The 13,546-nt window shown below is 30.8% G+C and overlaps 1 protein-coding gene across 5 annotated transcripts in view; it reads right to left on the bottom strand.

Annotated features, from left to right (window-relative positions):
* The window catches only part of LOC142326022 (transcription factor YY2-like), a 57,685-nt gene that overhangs the window by 30,083 nt on the left and 14,056 nt on the right, over positions 1–13,546 (bottom strand). The gene's annotated exons all lie outside the window — the stretch shown is intronic.

Below are 13,546 nucleotides of genomic sequence, written 5' to 3' on the forward strand. Positions count from 1 at the left end.
CAAGTTAAGATCAGTTTTAAGCAAGAGTATTCTGCAAGTTTTGAAGAAGCGAGTATAAGCGTATGTGTTCAACATGATTGTGAGAAGGCGTGTAGTGCTAAAAGTATGCTCAATGTGATGTCACAAGCATTCCAGTGTGGACAGTACATGAATACACAAAGTTGTTTGGAGAGTTACTGATTGACAATTAGAGAAAGGTATAAAGTGTTAAATTCATTCATAAACTATAGAGTAGTTTTTTTGAGAAAAAGCAAAATATTTGTAATGAAAAAACCTTAGACTAATCTTATCTTCATAGCAATACAATACCAGTTGTTAAAGATGTAAATATTAGCAGTCATAATGCCTTCTGTTCATGGACTGAATTCTGGTTTTTATGTTTAACTGCCTGTAAATGAATCTTTTCCATACTTGAAATTATATTTTGTAGGTAATCATTGTTTATTATTATTATTATTATTGTTGTTTGTTGTTGTCAATATTCTTATTGTTAGTTGTTTATTATTCTTATTGTCATTATTTGTATTATTGATTTGTCTTAAGTTTACTTATGTTCTTAAATTAATAAATTGTAATTATATAAACATTTTTAAATTGTTAATATTTCAATATCCTGACTGAGCCGTGAACGCGTGACGATACTGTACGTTTCTTTACTACTTAATGAAATATCTTATAGCTTAGAATCTGAATGCTAAACTAAAAAAATTCATTTTTTACAGAAATTAGTAGCATACTACTCTTTTATATCATAAAAATCTGTAATTAACTTTTATAAAAAATGTATATATATATCCATTAACAGAGAATGGATATTCCAAAATATCATCCTGTCATTCTTATCTTATGAACAGCTAAGTCAGTTAAGTCAGGATCAGGGATACTGGTTAAAGGCTCACCAATTAAGAAATGCAGAGGAGCTTTTTTTTTATTCAAAGACAAACTTGAATGAATACTATACAGTAAATACTAAACAATAAATGAATAATATAGAATAATTAATAAAAGATAATACAAATGAATTATTATCCATATCTAAACTTGAGTATTAAAAATCACTAAATGAGTCATTGTGTTTCACAAAGAAAAGAAAAACGTTAATTGAATCTCATTTACAGAATAGAGCTCCTGTTACTAATTATATAATAAGAAAAAATACAAAATTGAACTTAAGCGATAAATATTAAATTTAATAAAAATAGACTAACACACAGGTTGTATGTCAACAATAATTTATCCTATCTTATAAAGGTATGGTAAAAAATTATTTTTTTTGGAAACATCAGACACACTGGATAATTTATTTTCACATCAAGATTAAGCAGCATGTTTTTAAAACTTACGTTATTAGAAGCTGTTATAAAACATATTTAATACAAAAAGAATACAATATTTTATTTAATATAAATAATATTTCTTTATGTTTCAATTAGTTAAAAAAATAAATAATGTGATAAACGATCACATAAAAAAGAAAAAATGGTTCTAATCTGATTCAGAAAATCTTACAGGTAGTAGTTAAATTAAAAAAAGTTTATTTAAACAATTTTATTTTCTTAAAAAAAATAATAAATTGCTAACTTTATTTAAGTAGAGAGAAACGTTTCTAAAATTGTCAGAGAATATAATACCCAGTCCACAAAAGAACCAATCAAAACTGAGAAGATTAATTAAACTCTGTGAATATTACATATAAAATTAATGCCTCTACACTTGTGCTTTAAAAAAACAAAAACATGGAAAATTTCCATGTAGAATGTGGAAACTTCAAATAGGGCATATATCTGTCTCGTAAAAATTTCAACAATATAATAATGTATGTTAAAATCCAAAATGCTGCAAACACTGGTTCAGATTATTACTAATTTGAGTAAAAGTAAAGATTATCCGAAATAAAGACAGGAGTAAAGAAAACAAAAATAGAAAATAATTATTAAATGTAATAATACAGAAATTAAAATTAAAATAAAAAACTAAGTAATACAAAGATATAAAATATTAAATTTCCTTGTTTGGTCAGAAATGTCTCAAAAATTGAAGAAACAGCAGGAACAACAATCCTTTTAACCACAAAAAAAGAAATTTTGATTGTGGTTCAAAAGCTACGAAGAAGCTCTTCTGAACAAGTTTGAACTCAGGAAAAGTAGAACTATAAAAAAAACTCAAGACAATTTTAAGAACTTCAAACAACGAAGAAAGAAAACAGCCACAGGCTGTAAGGAGAACAAGAAGACTTTCAGAAATAATAATTAAATAAAATTGAAGACATCAAAAACATCCAACTTAAGAATCTACCTAACATTTAACATCAAATTAAAAGGCGTAAAAGCTCGGAGTCCACTTTTAAAAATGAAATTAATCAATCCATAACAAAAAGAAGTCTGAATTTTTGGCAAATTACTTGTGAAACATTACACAGATCAAAAAAAAATTAGAACCTAGATAGAAACAGGTGAAATAGAGTGTAGTTTTTATGCTGAATTCTAAAATGAAATCAGTTTTTCTTCATCACTGTCATTTTCTTAATTATGACTTTAAAATATTGAGAAACTTCTTAAATAATAGAATACAAAAATAATAATAATTACAATTAAAATTCCTACCTTTATTTTGCAGACATTTAAATCTATCTTAATTTTCTTCTTATTTTCCTTTTGTGTTCAGTAAGTCTTCTCTTTTTATTATCCAGCAGTAGTCACTTGTCATAGATTCATCCCATCAGCCTTTATAACGTTGTTCCACCTCCAATATATCTTGGTGGAATTTTTCTCCTTTTTCGTTGCTGAGGTCACCCAAGTTTTAAGGGAAGAAGCCAAATGAGAATGTAAAAAATGAATTTTCAATGACATTCTGCAGCTAAATTTTTGTAGTTCACAGAGTTCATTTATAAGCTGATCATGGTTTTCAGTTTTTTTTATTTCCAAGAAAATCAGTAATGACATCTTTGAATAACTTCCATGCTGCTAGTTTTTTTTTAAGATTCAGTTTGCTGTTAAAAATATTTTCATGAATTAATTTTCTTATTTACAGCCCAATGAATATTCCCTCTTTTAATTTGACTTCACTTAATTGTGAAAAAACCTCAGCTAAATATTTAAAGCAGTCTCCATCTTTAATGTTTTACAAAATTCTTCATCAGGTCTAGTTTTATGTGTAAACCCACCGGCTTGGTCTAGTGGTGAACGCGTTTTCCCAATTTAGCTGATTTGGAAATTGAAAGTTCCAGCATTCGTCCTAGCAAAGTCAGTTATTTTTACAAGGATTTGAATACTAGATCGTGGATACTGGTGTTCTTTGGTGGTTGGGTTTCAATTAACCACACATCTCAGGAATGGTCGAACTGAGACTGTACAAGACTACACTTCATTTACACTCATACATATCATCTTCATTCTTCCTCTGAAATATTATCTGAAAGGTAATTACGAGAGGCTCAACAGGAAAAAGAAAGAAAAGTTTTATGTGTAGAGTTGGTAAAATAATATGATCCTTTCCTGGGATAAACAGATTTCTTTTTGGCCAGTCTTTAACCATGTAGTGTTTAACTGTAGCCCGACTAACTCACAAAGACAAGAAATAAATATATTTTTTAAACCACTCTGGAGACTGAGAAGAAGCCCTATCACTTTCAGGTCACCAATGATTTGCCATTAAGTGTTCATTATACTTAATAACTTTTTAAATTTTTGACACTTTCATATATTTCTTTAATTCCTACAGCAAGTGCTACGGGTATTCATAAAATTATTTCACTATGGAGTACAATAAAACACAACGCAAAACACACACAACAAATACTGATGATCAATAAAATAAAACAAAAAGTTGTTCTGTCATAAAAATCTTTTCACTAAATTTATGGCATCACTTATAAAACAATCTTTATAATATATGTATGATAAAACCACTACAACTTCAGAACACAGCAAGTCATACAAAGGGCTGAACTCAACTAATACTTAAGAAAATTTCATGTTGAATTAGTCCTTACTTGACTCACTGACATGTTTATACATGTCTACCCTGACATGAAATGACATCATTTGACTGCTAGGTATCGAATATAGGTCTACAGCATGCATCACAATATGAATCTGATGTGAATAAGCAAACGTACTAACTTATTTGTATTGTTTGTTACATGAATGATGGAACAAATAAATTTAAGAGGGTTGTAACTAAGAACATTACATTTTTGGGTTGTTTTGGAATACATATTCAGATTCAGCATATAAAATACTACATAAAACGCCTTTTCAGTTCCAAATTTTATGTTCATCAGTATTATTAAACAAAAAAAATTTCAGATGAATGGAGATTAGTTCTGAGTATGAATCAAAACAAAAAAAAAGACAACAAAATAAACAATTATAGTAAACCACTTTCATAAAAACGTTATCTAAAGCACTACAGAATCAAATCAAAATAAATATAGAAAAAGAAATAGGGTAATAACAAGATGGATTTAGGCCAAATCAGATGGATTTTAAGTCCCAATCTTAAGTGGTACAAATTTTCTTTCCATTAAACTTCATGTAAAGTACATGCAACAAAAAACTATGAAATAAAACTGTGTAGCAGTCTTTGTTGACTTTAAAAAAAACATATGTAAATTAGATTGTCCATTCCTTTTTGAAAACTAAAAGAATTCAGCTAATGATAAAACCAGAAATACGAGGGTTATCCAGAAATTAAAAAGTTTTTATTTTTACAATAAATTTATTGTATTTTTTTAACTTTAATATATGCGTAATAATCTACATTGTTTAAGCTATTTTGCCACCTTCTAAACATTTTTCAAATTGTGACACTAGTTTTCATATGCAATCATCAAAGAAGTCTGTCACCAGTCCATTAAGCCACTCACGAACAGCTGTCTTGACCTCATGTCACTTTCATAGCAATCCCTGTAAAGAAACTCCTTCAATTTTGTAAACAGGTGGAAATCACTTACAGCAAGATTTGGATTGTAGGAAGGATGATAAAAAATATCCCATCCAAGTCCTTTAAGGAGTTCGCAAGTTTTTTTATGGCATGTGGATGTGCATAATCATGAACATGAATGTTGATACACACTTCACAGGTCAAAATACCATTCATTACACTCATGAACATGAATGTTGCCAAAAATACCATTCATTACACTGTCACTACATACACCCGGTCCTCCTCTATGAATCATGAGACCTTGCCGTTGGTGAGGGGGCTTGAGTGCTTAGGGATACAGAGTAGCTGGACCGAAGGTGCAACCATATCTGAGAGGTATCTGTTGAGAGCCAGACTAAGGAATGATTCCTGAAAGAGGGCAGCAGCTCTTTCAGTAGTTGTTAGGGGCGTGAGTCAGGACGACTTAAACGGCCGTATCAACATCACTCAGTCCTCTGAGTACTGCGCAGCTGAAAGCAATGGAAAACTACAGCTGCTTTTTTTCCAAGAAAATGTGGCTCTCTGCATTTTCACATAGCAATAATGGAGGCGCCTTCCTTGGTAAAATATTCCGGAGGTAAAATAGTCCCCCGTTCGGATCTCCGGGTGGGGACTACTAAGGAAGGGGTCACCAGAAAATTAAAAAATAACATTCTACGAGTCGGAGCGTGGAATGTTAAAGCTTAAAAAAGGTTGGTAGGCTAGAAAATTTAAAAAGGGAAATGGGTAGGACAAATGTGGATATAGTAGTAGTAAATGTGAATTAGTGAGGTTCGGTGGGAAGAGGAAGGCAACTTTTGGTCAGGTGATTTTAGAGTAATTAACTCGGCGTCAAATAATGGGCAGGCAGGAGTAGGTTTCGTGATGAACAAGAAGATAGGGAGGAGAGTGGAGTATTTCAAAACGCATAGCGATAGAATCATTGTAATAAGGATAAAATCAAAACCTAAACCGACAATGATTGTTAACGTCTATATGCCTACAAGCGCCCATGATGATGATGAGGTAGAGTGTGTATACGAAGAGATTGATGAAGCAATTAAACACGTAAAAGGAGATGAAAATTTAATAATAGTTGGAGATTGGAATGCAAGCATTGGAGAAGGCAAGGAAGGAAATATAGTGGGTGAATACGAGCTGGGCAAAAGGAATGAAAGAGGGGACCGACTTATAGAGTTTTGCACGAAGTATAATTTAGTAATTGCCAACATCCAATTTAAAAATCATAATAGAAGAATATACACTTGGAAAAAGCCAGGCGATACTGCAAGGTATCAGATAGATTATATCATGGTTAAGCAAAGATTTAGAAATCAACTCGTTGACTGCAAAACTTACCCTGGAGCAGACATTGATAGCGACCATAATTTGGTGATAATGAAATGTAGATTGGGGTTTAAAAACCTGAAGAAAAGGTGTCAGATGAATCGGTGGAATTTAGAGAAGCTTGAGGAAGAGGAGGTAAAGAAGATTTTTGAGGAGGACATAGCAAGAGGTCTGAGTAAAACAGATAAGGTAGAAAATGTAGAAGAAGAATGGGAGAATGTTAAAAAGGAAATTCTTAAATCAGCAGAAGCAAACTTAGGCGGAATAAAGAGAACTGGTAGAAAACCTTGGGTTTCAGACGATATATTGCAGCTGATGGATGAACGTAGAAAATATAAGAATGCTAGTGATGAAGAAAGTAAAAGGAACTATCAGCAATTAAGAAATGCTATAAACAGGAAGTGCAAACTGGCGAAAGAAGAGTGGATTAAAGAAAAGTGTTCAGAAGTGGAAAGAGAAATGAACATTGGTAAAATAAACGGAGCATACAGGAAAGTTAAGGAAAATTTTGGGGTACATAAATTAAAATGTAATAATGTGTTAAACAAAGATGGAACACCAATATATAATATGAAAGGTAAAGTCGATAGATGGGTCGATAAATGGGAGAAACAATACTGAGATCTGAATTTAAGAGAGCATTAAAAGATTTAAATGGCAGAAAGGCTCCTGGAATAGACGGAATACCTGTAGAATTACTGCGCAGTGCAGGTGAGGAAGCGATTGATAGATTATACAAACTGGTGTGTAATATTTATGAAAAAGGGGAATTTCCGTCAGACTTCAAAAAAAGTGTTATAGTCATGATACCAAAGAAAGCAGGGGCAGATAAATGTGAAGAATACAGAACAATTAGTTTAACTAGTCATGCATCAAAAATCTTAACTAGAATTCTATACAGAAGAATTGAGAGGAGAGTGGAAGAAGTGTTAGGAGAAGACCAATTTGGTTTAAGGAAAAGTATAGGGACAAGGGAAGCAATTTTAGGCCTCAGATTAATAGTAGAAGGAAGATTAAAGAAAAACAAACCGACATACTTGGCGTTTATAGACCTAGAAAAGGCATTCGATAACGTAGACTGGAATAAAATGTTCAGCATTTTAAAAAAATTAGGGTTCAAATACAGAGATAGAAGAACAATTGCTAACATGTACAGGAACCAAACAGCAACAGTAACAATTGAAGAACATAAGAAAGAAGCCGTAATAAGAAAGGGAGTCCGACAAGGATGTTCCCTATCTCCGTTACTTTTTAATCTTTACATGGAACTAGCAGTTAATGATGTTAAAGAACAATTTAGATTCGGAGTAACAGTACAAGGTGAAAAGATAAAGATGCTACGATTTGCTGATGATATAGTAATTCTAGCCGAGAGTAAAAAGGATTTAGAAGAAACAATGAACGGCATAGATGAAGTCCTACGCAAGAACTATCGCATGAAAATAAACAAGAACAAAACAAAAGTAATGAAATGTAGTAGAAATAACAAAGATGGACCACTGAATGTGAAAATAGGAGGAGAAAAGATTATGGAGGTAGAAGAATTTTGTTATTTGGGAAGTAGAATTACTAAAGATGGACGAAGCAGGAGCGATATAAAATGCCGAATAGCACAAGCTAAACGAGCCTTCAGTAAGAAATATAATTTGTTTACATCAAAAATTAATTTAAATGTCAGGAAAAGATTTTTGAAAGTGTATGTTTGGAGTGTCGCTTTATATGGAAGTGAAACTTGGACAATCGGAGTATCTGAGAAGAAAAGATTAGAAGCTTTTGAAATGTGGTGCTATAGGAGAATGTTAAAAATCAGATGGGTGGATAAAGTGACAAATGAAGAGGTATTGCGGCAAATAGATGAAGAAAGAAGCATTTGGAAAAATATAGTTAAAAGAAGAGACAGACTTATAGGCCACATACTAAGGCATCCTGGAATAGTCGCTTTAATATTGGAAGGACAGGTAGAAGGGAAAAATTGTGTAGGCAGGCCACGTTTGGAGTATGTAAAACAAATTGTTGGGGATGTAGGATGTAGAGGGTATACTGAAATGAAACGACTAGCACTAGATAGGGAATCTTGGAGAGCTGCATCAAACCAGTCAAATGACTGAAGACAAAAAAAAAAACATACACCAATAATGATGAATTACCACAGAATGAACACCTTGTGCATTCAAAAAACATATGACCGACAACTGTACCTCACATGGTTGAATTTTCAATTTTTTTTTATTCACACAAAATCACTGTAACAGAACAGCTGTGAAATTTTGTACACCAACACAAGATGGCCTTGATTCATTATTAAGTGAAGCTGCACACATGTGAAGTACAAACGATTCTTACTTTCTGGATAAACAAAGAATAATCACTGAAACCGTAACAGACAACTTCTGAAGTTTAAATTTTTAGGTGAAATTACTTATCTTTTCTTTATAACAGCCTTTAGTAGATGATTTGGTTATCTTGCTGGACGATCCAAAAATAGCAGAATATGCAATTATGTCTTCTTTTACAAACAAAAAAAAAAAAAACAGGCCTGCAAATACCTTTTGAAAAAATCCAAAATATGACAGATATCAGAAATGCCCAAGTTTAAAAAAAAAACCACTGTATTTTTGAGAAACTACAAAATGGAATGACAAAAAAAATTAGCACAAGAAATCAGGTGAATAAAATTTTTTAACACAAAATATGTACAACAAAAAATCCATCTTTATAAATGCAAATTAAAGGATTAAAACATGGTGATTTGTACAGAAATGTGGTATGCTTCAGAACATTTGATAATGATCAAGACAGGCCTTGTAAAAAATTCAGATGAAAAAAAAGATTTTTTCAAGAAAAATCTGGTTCTTTAAAGAATGATACACTTAAAATATAAACTCAACCCCCCCCCCCCCCCCCCAACATAATATTACACCACAAATTAAAAGAAATAATGTATAACAGGAGACAGGCTTTCCTAGACCACATTTTAATAATAAGAATTGAATTACCAAGAAAATTTTTTTATCTAGAAAGAACACTAAAGCCGTATACTGTGGTAAAGTAAAGAAAGATTTAAAAACCATGAACAGAAATTTTGGACTCAAGATTGGGAATTAATCAATAAAAAAATTAAAAGAAATCAAGGAGTAAGCTCCAAAAAAAGAGTAGCAAGAAAATATCAGGAAAAAGCTCAATCAAGGACATAAAAATTACTGGCAGGAAAGGAAGGAGAGGGACACTAAGAAAAAATGTTAAGTGAAGTGCTAAGGATATCCCAATTTAATTGAACAAATTTTCAAAGATTTTATAGGATCACTATTTTTGATTATGATGATATTTGGTATATAAATTTCCACCTTGTAGTGGCCAAATAATATTTTTTTCTATTTATTAATAAATAGACCATTTATTAACTTGCCAACAAGTAAAAACAGCCATTTCATCACTTTTTATATCATACAGAGATAAAAAGGACTTTTTGTTATGAGTAAAGATGGAGCTTCATCATAGTGTACTCGAAATTCATTTTGTTACAAAACCAAAACTTGTAATGTTTACTGAAGTTACATTTACAAATTGTTTTTAAAATTTTGTGCCCAAAATAAATAATTTTTTTTTAACTTTTAAAAAAAATTGGACTGTTACTGAGTGTACTTCATTAAAAAAAATAACCGCAAAATCCTAAGATTTTAAAAAATCTCTCATTTTGTGGCTCTAAAACAACATGTGGGACAGGTGGCAAAAATCTGAGATTTTTACAGCAGTAAGTATTTTATGTACTTTAAAACCAAATAAATTTTTTTTTTTTACTCAAAGGGTTTGACAAGTAATGAAGCCATTAAAACCACTAAAAAAAAAACCATTCCTTCTAACTGTGAACAACGTATACAAAAATTTCACAGCATGTTTTTTTTTTTTTCAGATAATAATGTAGGCCTATTGTACAAAATACTTTGATACGTCTATAATGGGATAGCTTATATTCTAGATAGTTTGTTACTTAAAGTATGACTCATACACATAAACTTATGTTTAAACATAAAAGTGAATAGACATGCATGAACATGAATGTTTGTGTAATCCTGATTTTAAACATTGTAGAAAGCTCATTTACTGTTTTGATTTCAATGTTATATGTTGTATTGTTGCTAGTGTTAATACTTTGATTAGGTAATGTACACTTGTTTATAAAGTAATTTTATTAGCAGTGAACTTCTCTTTTATGCTATATCTTTTATTTTTAATTTTATCAATTCGAGAAATTTTTATTTTAGCTGTAGAGAAACTGGGATAAGATAAAGTGAGGTGCAATTGGTAGTTTTATAATTTATACTAACCGTATTGTTATTGTAAAAAAACCTTGCATTTTATAGAAACAGATTACGGCACGTTCATTTGGCATTCACACTGAAACAATATGTCACAAATTGACTTACAATAGATCTTCAGTATTGCACAAAATTTTAGTTTTGTGAACTGCAAATAACACTGATATCTTTAACTGGATGTACTGAAACAAAAATGATCTGTACTTTTCATAAAACTGAATAATAAGATAAATATTTTCATACTGTTGGGAAAAGTTGCTATGACCCAGTTAGCTGTCACACAAAACCAGTTAAGAAACCTCTTCAAGAAATGTTTTTGACACTTTCAACAAGCAATCCAAATTTAAAATTAATTCCAGGCAGAGCACTGTGTACAAAATACTTAAACAAAATACAAAACCCACTAAATGATAAAGATAGCGAACCAGAATGTCAGATATATTTGAGCCTCAATGTGTTATAATAGAGTCGGAAATTTGATTTTAAAATTCTCCTTTCAACCATGGTATGTGATATAGAAAATGAAACGTGCATGCTGTCAGTGTTAAAAACGTCCAGGCACTAATGAAGTGCTCAGATTACTGCAAGAGAGCTGGGATGATTTTGATTCTGAAATTATCTTCAAACAGTGGGTTTCTGTTGACCATTGTGAACTAACTACTCAAATTCTTCTATTTCAAGAGTACTTAGATAGACTTACTGAAAATTTAAATAATCAAAAAAGACATCACTTTGTTGCAAAGAAACAGGCTAATTTCCTCAACATAAAAAGGAAAACTTGTTGGAGGGTGAATGTATTGTTGTAATGGGAAACTTCTCTCAAAATTTTTCTTTTGTAATACAGGATAAAGTCCAGTCACATCTCTGGTCAAAAACGTATGCCACAGTACATACATTTCTCATATATTTTAAAAAGAAAAAATTACAAAGCCAAAGCTACTGTGTGATTAGTGAGTACTTGAAGCACAAAACAAGTGCTTCCATAAACAAGTTATAAATAAAGTAAAAACACAGGTAAAACACACCAGAAGTAAAAAAATTCATTAATTTTTCTGATGGCTCCTCAGCCTAGTATAATAAAAACAAAAAAAATTCATACATTTGTGCTACCATCAAGAAGATTTTGAAATCACAGCTGAATGGAGTTTTTTTTGCCTCATACCAAGGAAAAGGACCATGTAATGGTATTGGTGGAACTGTAAAAGGGTTGTTACTACAGCAAGACTTCAAAGGATAGTCAACAATCAAATTGTTACACCTTCTGCAATGTAAAATTATTGCAGACAATATAAAAAATATAACACTTATTTTCTGCTCTAATAAAGATGTTCAAGAGATTGAAGAATACCTCCGTTCTTGTTATCAGGTAATCGCAACAGGTCCAGAAACAACAACCTTTCACAGTTATGTTCCAACAAGTCAGAAATGTATTCTGAAAGGCCGGGAGACCTCTGAATCAGAAACATTTATGTTAGTATTGGTACACAAGGGCATTAGTGTTTCTGATTATTTTATAGGGTTACCAAAACCAAAATATAAAAATTATGTCTGCTACATATATGATGGCGAGTGGTGGTTAGGCAAAGTCATTGAAGTCAAAATACTTGAAAATGAAGAGGAATATCGAATACACTTTTTCAATCTGCAGGGTCCTGGTACTTCATTCAAGAAATCATTGAAGAATAATCAAAAATGGGTTAAACTGGAAAATATTTTATAGATTTCGCACCTTCAGAGCTTTTTCTATTAACTACTGGAAGAGGACACATTACTACACCAAAGATGAATGAGTACTTTTCTTCAGTTCTACTCAATAAAAAAATGGCAGGAGCATAGTTATGTTAGTTAAGTTTGTTATCAAAAAGTGTAAGACTTATTCATGCACATTTATTTATTCATTTTGTAATTGACTATTTATTAATTTTCATTTTAATCATTCTAATGAAATTAGTTTTAATTTTTATAATCTGAAAAAAAAAATACAAAACATCAGTATTTTTGGATACATTGTTTATGGTTAGAAGGAACTGTATTTTTAGTGGTTCTGTTAGCTTCATTACTTGTCAACCCCTTTGAGCAACAAAATAAATTTTATATGGTTTTAAAGTACATTTATATATATATATATATATATACACAACATATTTATTTAAAGTATATATGGTTTTAAAAAGTAATTACTGCTGTAAACATTTCACATTTTTGCCACTTGTACTACATGTTGTTTTTCAGCCCCAAAAAAGAGACATTTTCAAAATCTTACAATTTAGCGGCCATTTTTTTAAAATGAAGGACACTTGTCATTTTTTTTCTGGACAACAGTCCATTTTTTTTTATAAATACTAACAGTACGTAAAAGTTAAAAAGTAAAAAACAGGCATGTAATCCTAAGCTCTTCATTATTTATTTTGGGCCCAAAATTTGGGGGAAAAAAATTTGTATATGTATCTTCAGTAAACATTACAAGATTTGGTTATGTAACAAAATTAATTTGGAGTACACTAAGATGAAGTTCAATCTTTACTCTTTCCAAAAAGCCCTTTTTGACCCTCTGCACATGTAAATTAAGAATGCTACAGCTCATGGACAAAAATGGCTGTTTTTACCTGATGGTGAGTTAGAAAATAGTTTCTATTACTAAAAAACATTTTTTTTAAATATCCAAAAAATTTTTTGGCCACTAAAAGGTGGGTAGATTATATACCAAATATAATGAAAATCAAAAATAGTGATGCACTCATCATTTGTTGAATTAAAATGGGAATACCCCGCTAAGTTTGCAAAGTAATAAATGTATGAACACAGAATAACCTCATCATACTTAACGTTTGAAAACAATTTTTTTATAAAAAGAACAAACAACTTATCAACAGAATTATGGAAGTAAAAGTTCTTCTTAACTTCAAATTTACATCCTTTAACAAAACCAATTTCTATACTAACATACTGGTATTTAGGATCATCTATGTATTACAGAG

The sequence above is a fragment of the Lycorma delicatula genome, chromosome 6 (genome assembly GCF_047948215.1).
Source record: "Lycorma delicatula isolate Av1 chromosome 6, ASM4794821v1, whole genome shotgun sequence".
Taxonomy (NCBI): domain Eukaryota; kingdom Metazoa; phylum Arthropoda; class Insecta; order Hemiptera; family Fulgoridae; genus Lycorma; species Lycorma delicatula.